The following is a 9622-nucleotide window of genomic DNA, read 5'->3' as shown; positions in this document are numbered from 1 at the left end:
TCGGACGTGTAGGAGGAGAACTATATTCTTGTTTTCTAAGCAGTTCGATGTTTTCCCAAGATGCGGTAATTTTTTAACGTGTTCCGAAGTTTTGCGGTCGTCAAAGTTGGAAGCAAAAATGGCTACCTCCGGAAGTGGCGCACGCGCTTCGAAAGATTGCAGATCACGTGATTCCGTTGCGTCTGCGGCTCATGTTATCGATGGATCGAGCAGCAGCTAGTCTGAGGATGCTGCCTTTTTGTCGGACTTAGACTCTGAGAGCCACGACGACGCAAGGCAGCACGGAACATCAGCGGCCGCAGCCTGGCACGCCCAACAGTAGCGCTTGCAGTTAAATTTAAAATTTTAATTAAAAAAGGTTGATTTTTCATACACAGTGCCTATTAGATGGCAATTCATTTTCCATATCTCATAATTTTTGTTAGATATTTTTATTAGTATATACAAGCGTGTCGTTATAAACTTAGCTCAACCGTATCCCACAAGCTTCATTCTGGCAATTTATACATCTTTTATTTCATATACCTCGTTAATAAAGCTTTTATGCGTGAAAGATAGAATCTGAAAGAGCAGAAAGATAGAATCATCATATCGTCCGCCCCGCGCAATATGCATCCCCAACGCAACGTAGAAAGAAGGAAGGCCAGGGCTGTAGCGCTGCTACGCCACGCGACAGAACTCCCTGGCGGCAGCTGCTTCGTTGACGCGGCCCAGTATGGCAACAGCAACAATTTCATGGTAGTGTCGATCAACCACAGGGGTTCGACCGTTAACGCCGCTTCGGTACGAAGCACGTCGTCGCGTGCGGCCGAGCAAGTGGCCATTGTCTTGGCCCTCTTGGACGACAAACATGCCAATATCTTCAGCGACTCCAGGGCAGCCATCCACTCCTTCAGCGTTGGCGCTGTGTGTAAGGAAGCCTGTCGCATCCTTGATGGCAAAAGCATCACCAGCCACACTCTCACGTGGTTCCCCGCTCACATGGGATCCATCATGGGAGGCCCCACAAACCTCAACGAGCTGGCCCACTCCAAGGCGCGAGGTCTCGCTTTCCGCGACCACGGAGAACTCCAACGCCGGCCCGCAGTGGTGGAGAACAGAGATCAACCGACCACATACAATGAAATTGCGCAGCACTTCTATCTCGGCAGGAGAGACTTTCCCCTTCCACACAAGAAGTTAAATAGAGCGCAGGCATTGACCCTCAGATTATTGCAAACAGGCTCGTATCCCAGCCCGGCTTTATTCCACAAGATTTATCCCGACACCTATGTCACTAGTTCTTGCAGGCACTGCAATGATATCGCTAGCCTAGACCACATGCTCTGGCGTTGCCCCTCGTTACGAGGCACAGAACAAATCAATGAAGACAAGTGGCTCTCCGCTGTCAAGAGCCCCGATGCCGGGGCGCAGCTATGGGCTGTCCAGAGGGCCCACGATGCGGCGGTCGGGCAAGGCCTGACTGTCCCAACGTGGGAGCGGCCCGCAGCGCGCTGAGTCGCGTACCTCAGGACCTTTATTAAAGTTTTGCATCCATCCATCCATCCATGCGTGAAAAGTGCATTCATTCTGCTTTATGTTTATGTATTACATAAAATATTCAGTGCAGTAGTTTTTTTTTCAGAAAAAAATATCTGGCGTAACCTACAAAACCACCTATTTTCCCCATGGTAGGGAAACAGTTAAGAGGAAGCTTTAGCTCGGACCCCACTCCGACGCGGCCTATTCAAATACATGTAAAACGCAAAAACGCTTTTCTGAGATAACCACTGAACCAATTTTAATGAAATTTGTTGCATTTGAGAGAGAAAGCTAAATAAATTCTAGTGACTGCTGGAAGCGGAATTTAGATTTAGGGCTTGAATTTTGTTACAATAATTTTTAATAACTTGGAGGATTGAAAAAAATAGAAGCACGAAGTTCACAAATTCATAGCTCTGCATCAAGAACAGATATCGCGGTTCTGTGAACGGCATCCATTAGATCATTGAAAGCGGACAAAGTCTATATGTCATTTTATATTTTACGTTAATTTGTTACGTCGTTTACAAGGGTTCTGCATGAGCTGTATAGCCATGTTACTAAATTTCTTTAGATTCATGTGTAACATATCAGTTTTGTCCTCTTTAAATGTACTATTAGATGCAATTCACAGAATTACATTATCATCTTTTGTTGCTGAGTTACAGAGTTGTAGGCTAGATAGTTTCGTTTTCTGAAAACTTGCGATTTTCGCCAATTTTAAATAAAAATTCACAACGTAAATAAAAAATTCGAAACTAACAGTCACTACATTGTAAGGTGTTGTTCTAAATGCAACAAACCTCGCCATATTTGGTGAGTGGTTGCCGAGAAAAAGGAATTCTCCTTTTACATTAACTTAGACAGGAGCCCCGAGCTAAAGCTTCCTCTTAAGGGTGGTCACCGAAGGTCAAGCAGAACGCAAACTCCAGCGAATTCACTTGTGCTCTATGTAGAAGTAGCACAAGTCAAGTCACAAGTCAAGCCAAGTACAAGTTACAGTACAAGTCACAGTAAGTCAAGTACAAATCACGAGGCCCGTTGCTGCCTCGCCCGCCACCCCAGGCCTTTAGACGCGAGCCGGCCGGGCTTGCATACAGCGGGCCTTACATCTTCTCCGCAACCACCAAGCTTCTTTGACTTCTTTCAGTTTCACTCTTTAGTAGGTCTACATTTACCGACATCCTCCCGTGACCGGAAAACAGCTGAAAGACATATTCGCTTTTAAAGCCAGTTTATACCAATGTACAGTGTGTTACGAACCTAACAAATCTGTTTCGGTTGGTGTATCATTTTAGCGTACGAGAAAGAGGGCCTTCATATACATGGACAAAATAACCCACTACTCTTGTTTTCCATAGAAAAAGTGCTTTTCTTTGCGCAAACACACATACGATAACGCAACCCTATCTCATTTCTTGCGACTTTGCATATGGTGCATACTGGACTACTGCGTATTATTCCAGTTGCCAAATTAAATGCAGCGCCGCCTTCTCTTTCCTTTTTTTTTTGCTTTTTTGTCTGTCGTGACACAAGCGGATTTTCCCGAATTTGCAGACGCAACCTGGAAGACTCGCCGTAAGGATGTGCTTACACCAATAGATTAAGCGCCAAAAGTGACGGCACACAAGAAGAAATACAGACAGGACAAGGCGCTTCTTGTGTGCCGTCACTTTTGGCGCTTAATCTATTGAAAGCTATGCACCAACTAGCCCCACAACGTGTTTTACTGCTTACACCACTTTCTCATAGTTCAACCGGCATCTGTGCTAATATCCGGGGTGATTACATTACCTAGTCGCTTTATAGTTACTTTCGAAAGGCGCTGAATACAGACCACCATGTAAAGTGCAGATGAAACATCAGGCGGGTATACGCACCTTTTCGGTCGGTCCTTGTCCACTGATGTCGACCCGCCCGACTGGTGTTGCCTTCCCCAAACGTGAACATGGGCCCGGGCTCGTAGTGTCGAAAGGTCGCTGCGAGAATGCGTGGCTGGTTACTGACTTGTTTACACAAATACAGCAACTAAAGGCTGCTCTTCTGTTTGCCGTACTATTACCATCAAAGCAGAGTAGAATTACCTCCCTGCGAGGAAGCTACACGCCCTGAAAACTTACGGCAACGAGCATACAGTGTGCGCTCACGGAGTCACTTGCATGCGCGTGGACGCTCACAGCACAGTCTCTGCAGTTTTCGTGTTCGCCCTGCCATGCAGTCCTGCATATTGAGGAAACTGCAAATCAGAGACAGGCTATACGTATTCACATGGCCCTAACAGCGCGCTGCAGACGTCACGGCGTGTTACTAGTATTGCGGACGGCGGGAGGAAATGAACATTCTGTCTGCGACGAAGCGTCGCAAGACGACGGCAGCATACGCGAAACGTCAGTGGGAGAGCGGCCATAGAATAAAGAACCAACTTTGGTCCGGGCCGCTGTGACAGCTCCGGTGGCGAGCCAAGTCGGCCCAGTCGAGCGCGTCCATTTCGCGCTCGCAGGGGTGATCGCCTGTCAATCTGCGCGCACTGCATTTGCGTGTACCGCGACTCGGCCGTCGGTGTCTAGACCGGATTGCGCAGTTCGCGGCTTAGATTGGCTGAGCGATAGAAAACATTTTAAACTAAGCCGAATAACAAGATCTATCGCTGTTGCGACGGATGTTCTCCTCTGTTCCTTCTTTTGTAAAAGAGGAGGGAACAGGTACACATTATGTGTACATATTGCTGTTTCCTGTGTACTTTAGTGATTCTTTGGTTACTGCACAATGTGTATTGCATGCGTATTGTATACAATGTGTTGTACAGGTTCCAGTACTGCTTCCCTGTTGAACATTAGGTTTGTAGGCTCGTCAAGCTGCCTTGGCGCAGCTTTTTTCTGCAACCCTTCCATCTATATTGTAAGATGGGAAACTAAATAGAATTGAATTGAATCTTCGCGCACCGACAGCTACCATCGATGCGGCCAACTTAGTGGTCACCCCGCAATGGCTTGCAAGGAGTGCGATCGCCATTTCAAAATTATGGGGTTTTACGTGCTAAAACCACTTTCTGATTATGATGCACGCCGTAGTGGAGGGCTCTTGAAATTTCGACCACCTGGGGTTCTTTAACGTACACCTAAATCTGAGTAACCGGGTGTTTTCGAATTTCGTCCCGATCGAAATGCAGCCGCCATGGCCGGTATTCGATCCCGCGACCTCGTGATCCGCAGCCTAACACCATAGCCACTGAGCAAAGACGGCGGGTACGCGATTGCGATTTGCTGCGCGTGGAAGGGAAACTGTAATTCCGACACGACGAAAGGCCGTCCTAATTCTAATTGCAAATAACAACAAATTCAAAGACTGCAAATGAGCACAACATAGCTTTTTGTTTCTTTCTTTTCTATGTCATTTTTTTTCTCCTTACAATTCGTGTTTAGTACAACGTGAACTCTACAGCTGGAGTACAACATTCTACTTCAATCCGGCAGTAGGGTGCCAATGGAATTGGGCCAACTATGAGAGCATGCTGCACTGCGAATTACCCTCGCCTTTAAAAAAATGAAACAACACGGCACACGAAGTGGCGCATTTTGTGTTTCCGGCCCCCCGTTTCAAACGAGCTCGAACTTACTGCTTTAAATGTAGAGCCCACTGTGAGCCCGCTTTTGTGCTGTGATAAGTCGGCAGTGGACGCATAGCGATAACGAAAGTGCGGCACCGGGGGTAGCCTTGCTGGGCTCCCGCTTGAATTTCTCGGTCTACTGCCAGAAGCTCCCACCTGAGATTCCAACGTAATAGTTGTATTGTGATTACAACACAGGCGTTAACAAATAACGCCATTGCAACTTGTAACAAGTGACGGCATTAGCATTGACTGGAAACCTGTGTCTTGACTGAACCGATGGCTCAGCCCCGGCATCTGATCCTTCAGAAGCCCAATAGTTCTATGCACCACATCACGAGGCACTTGCAGCACCGCCGAAGGTATGGGGCCTACACCGGTAATATCCTGGCGTATCGGAATGTAGCACCGACCCTAACTGACTGACTGACTGATTATAGCCAGGATTAGAGAGCTTCGTTTTTGCGTGGTACGTGATACGTTAGAGCGATACGTGACTCGTTAGGACCGCTGTGCGTGTACGTTGCATATCGCAAAATACTGTGGCAGTGAGCAAACGACGTGGCGCGGATGAACACAACTCGAGGGGCACACGGCCTTCCTCTTGGCTAAGAAGTCCTAATGTTTCCGCAGTGCTGCAAACTACTTGCGAGATAGAGTATAGCGCTTAAACGTGGCCGTCTCGAAGAGATACAGAGCGCGTTTAGCGACCAACATGCTCGACAACTGGGTTGTTACGTCAGAGCTGACGCCTTTTGTATCGGCACCTTTTTTATCGTCCGTCGGGATGACGACGCAGTGAGGAAGACAAAGTCACGAAGAAGTAATGACGTCGCTGGAAGTACGAAGGCGGCATTACGGCAAAAGGGCGATGCTTCTGAAACTGTGGTGATGGAATGACGAGGACAGCGCTAAGGCGACGGCATAATCGCAGTATGATGACGATGACTGTCCACAATTGCGTGGCGAGGATGGCATGACGAGAGGCGCATGACGAAGCTATTATGACGACCATGGAAGGAACGCGAAAACATTCCCAGTGGCCCAAGCTGGTAGACAACTTGAGTCATTGGGTCAGCTTAAGAGGATGGATGGATGGATCACATACTTTCATACTACTATAATTTGAGGAACATCGGACGCCGCGATCTTCCAAATATCATATAATGACGGGAATTACAGGCCACGGATCGGTATTCTGTTGAATGGCGAGCTAGTCTACGGGTATTTTTTGGTAGTTTTGGTTTCGCCCCTAGCGCAGTCGGTATAACCCGCAGTGTGGTACTGTGGCACAAACCTCTCTGTTGCCTTTGTTCTGTTGCACGAAGTGACGATAGCACGTAGGGCCAGCTGCTGTGACGACGTCTGTGTCGCGGCATGGTGACGAAGCCCTGACGAGAAAGCTACGGCTTCGTAAACGTTGAGAGAACTTCTTTTCTCTGTTTTGACCTTGGTTGTTAAGTGGGTTAGGCTTGCGCCGTAGCGTTACCTGCTTTATCAAGCTTCAGGATAACAAAAAGAAGGTACTACTGACACAAGCATGATACTACGGACAGGTTCTATGCTTATAACCTTTAAAGCACGTAGAAAATACGGCGTTCCCACTAATAAGCTAAAGTGGGGGCTTTCATTAAAATGCGTCGCGATTATGTATCTACTGATGCTTTCTTGTGGCAGGACTGATCGAGCCGGCGTTTACTGGTCCACATACACATTACGTGGCCTGCCAGGCACCATTATTTTCTCTTAATGCCAAAGACAATATCGGCCTTTATTGTTTGCTATCTGATCCCCTCGGCTCTCGTCCTCTTTCCGTTGCACGTACCCTCTTTTGTTCAGTCGCTTTTTGCACGGTCAGTATGTAGGTGCATCTTACTGCTTTGCTGCAGCTGTTTGGCTTCTTGTACATGCTTATATTTGCTGTACGAGCATTAGAGTTGTAAAGTTTAGCTGCACACGTGTGTTGGGTTTTTAATAACCTGTCAGTCACGTTTTTCTACTAGTGATGCAGAGTGCAATGGGAAGACGGCTGATTTCTTGCGTAACGCATTTTGCTTACTACACAGATAGTTGTACTTCTAGTGGCTTGACAATCAAATTTGAATGAGGGCTTCATCGCACATTGCTCGTTTACATGCTCACTAAGATGTATATTTCGGGACATTTGAGAACACAAACTTACTTGTGGTAGGAAAGGTTGCTGCTTCGCGGCTGTAGTCTGCTACCGCAAAAGGAGTAAGCGGAGAGCCACGACGTAACGGCCGCTGGCGCGCGCTTCAGAAGACGCGATACGTCACCTTAACATATAATGAGGCATACTCGTAGGAGGCTACAAGCGTCGCAGCTAGCACTGCAGCAGACGTGCCTCAAGTGCTTGCAGACTTTCAGCAATCGCGACAGCCGACGCAGCCTTTTGAAAGAGCGAGAGAGTTAGCAAGTGCCTGTAGTCTGTGAGAGAAATCTCGCGTTCGCAGCGAGCAGGCGTCGCAGCAGACGACACTTGCAGCATTTCTCTCAAAGGCGCAGCACTTTTCTCACAATCCAAAATTTCTATCTCCATATATATTTCATGAGTACTTTTACATAAGCGCATGCATGGTTATTTCTGCTGTAAAAATAAATAAATAATTATTCACTTGCGCCAAATCGGGAACAAAATTGCAGAACAACGCATAGCCTGGTGTGCTCTGGTGGTAAATCGTGCTTCCATCTCAAAGTCATAGAAACTTTATGCAACGCATTGTGCGCATTATTAAAATGCTGCAGTAATAAAATTTGACTTTGCACGAAAATATTTTAGTATAGCTTCGTTTACTGCGCCGCAAACAAAGGCCACTAGTCCAACGATTGAAGTCAATCTCAAGACTGTACTTCCCATCAATCCTATGTAGGTTGAGGCACCCCTCAGGAGAGCCCGCGTAGACACTAGCGCCACACTTCCCTCTAGGGTGTTTATTTAAAAATTCGGCCTAGGCATGGACAGATGGACGTATGGATGGATGGATGGATGGACGGACGGACGGACGGACGGACGGACGGAGGTATGGAGGGATGGATGGAGAGATAGATATATAGATTTCACAGTGCTTCATGTACGCTAAGAATGCTAATCGCAATACAAAAGGTACCACATTACAAGCACTCAAATAAACACGTTCAGCAGTAGTGCCCACAGCAGTTGTATGTACTGTATTCATGTTATAAGTTGTGTATTATTAACTTTCTTGAAACTTTTCACCTAGAGGGGTGGAGGCAATCGAAACCTATTCTCTAATGCGTCAGGTCAAACGATGCTTCAGTTTTTCTTCTCGCCCGAAGTAAGTTTAGACGGTGTTGTGTGGCCTTCGACACCCGTAACCAAACATAAGGCCTTTAATAAGGGTGTCGAAGCTAATCGGAACTGTACCGAAAAGCGTAGCTGAAGCCTTATTTTCCGCCAAACCGGAACCGAACCGACCCTATCTATCTTCGGCCATCTTGAAACCAAACCAAATCAGGAACGTTTTCAACGAACTATTGCGAAGCAGTTCGACAACAGGTTCAGCCCAAGGTCACTTTTGCTTAAGTTCTTCCACCGCGCAGGCCGCTTCACTGAGGAGCGTAGCCGACGTCTCTTGTGTAAATTCACCACAGCGCACCAAGTGCTATGTCTGTAACAGCAATGTTGCTTGGAACACTGGTCTCCCTGCCTGGCTCAAGGGTGTGCGTTGTCCGCGCGTACTGTTTAGACCTATTAGCACCCATTAACCAATGCGACGTATTTACATTTCACTATTAAGAATTTGCAATAGCGGCAAAGTGCGCAAGTGTACCGATTTGACATTTTAACTACCCGTTTAACACGTTCCATTGGAACCATTGCTCGAGGAAATTCAAGTTTACATCACTCACATGATCACGTGCTCTCTTGTAATGGGTGCCGGCGACTTCAATATGAAGCACAAACATTGCATCCCGGTTCACAGAGATATGCTTGCTGCATAGTCATCACTATTCGTGGCCCCTGATGCTCTCGCAGTACATAATAGCCCTCGATGTGAATTTAAATTTGAGTCGCACATTACTCAAAGCTACAGGGACTGCACTATAGGGTCTCGTGGCCTCATACAGCTACGACCGTAGATCCGCTGAGAAGGAATATTACACTCGAGTAAGGCAATGACTACCTGACCACAATCCGACTAACGACGTGCCCGTTAATAAAAAAAAAAATGTAATTACATCGGCAAATGTTTTCAAAAGCAACCCTAATTTCACATTGTAGAGCAACTATAACATTATAACTAAGCTTTGCATAAAACTAATTTACTTCCCTCACTGTCGGTGGAAACGTAGCATAATTTTTATAGCAAAACCGAACCGGCCATACAATTCACTTTAATCATGCCATCCTAACTTAATGAATGGCCCTTCTGGCAAAGTTTTACGGCGAATTTCAATTTCTCCGAGGTATTATTTCCTACTATTAATTTACTCCATCCTAAAACAAAATTG

General features: G+C 46.6%; 1 protein-coding gene across 2 annotated transcripts in view; it reads right to left on the bottom strand.

Annotated features, from left to right (window-relative positions):
- LOC126518217 (scoloptoxin SSD14-like) overlaps positions 1-3891 on the bottom strand; it is a 92521-nt gene extending 88630 nt beyond the window's left edge. The window contains exons 1-2 of one of the 2 annotated variants that reach the window (XM_055064769.2): positions 3606-3891; positions 3402-3500 (exon numbers count right to left, since the gene is read on the bottom strand). The gene's annotated coding sequence lies outside the window, so the exon portion shown is untranslated. Of the gene's footprint in view, positions 1-3401 lie in introns of both variants that reach the window. The other variant, XM_072285147.1, reaches the window with a different exon arrangement.
- Between the last annotated feature and the right edge of the window lie 5731 nt (positions 3892-9622).

This window comes from Dermacentor andersoni, chromosome 11, assembly GCF_023375885.2.
Source record: "Dermacentor andersoni chromosome 11, qqDerAnde1_hic_scaffold, whole genome shotgun sequence".
Taxonomy (NCBI): domain Eukaryota; kingdom Metazoa; phylum Arthropoda; class Arachnida; order Ixodida; family Ixodidae; genus Dermacentor; species Dermacentor andersoni.
The sequence above is the reverse complement of the archived record's forward strand: the minus strand, read 5'-3'. Positions and strand labels throughout refer to the sequence as shown.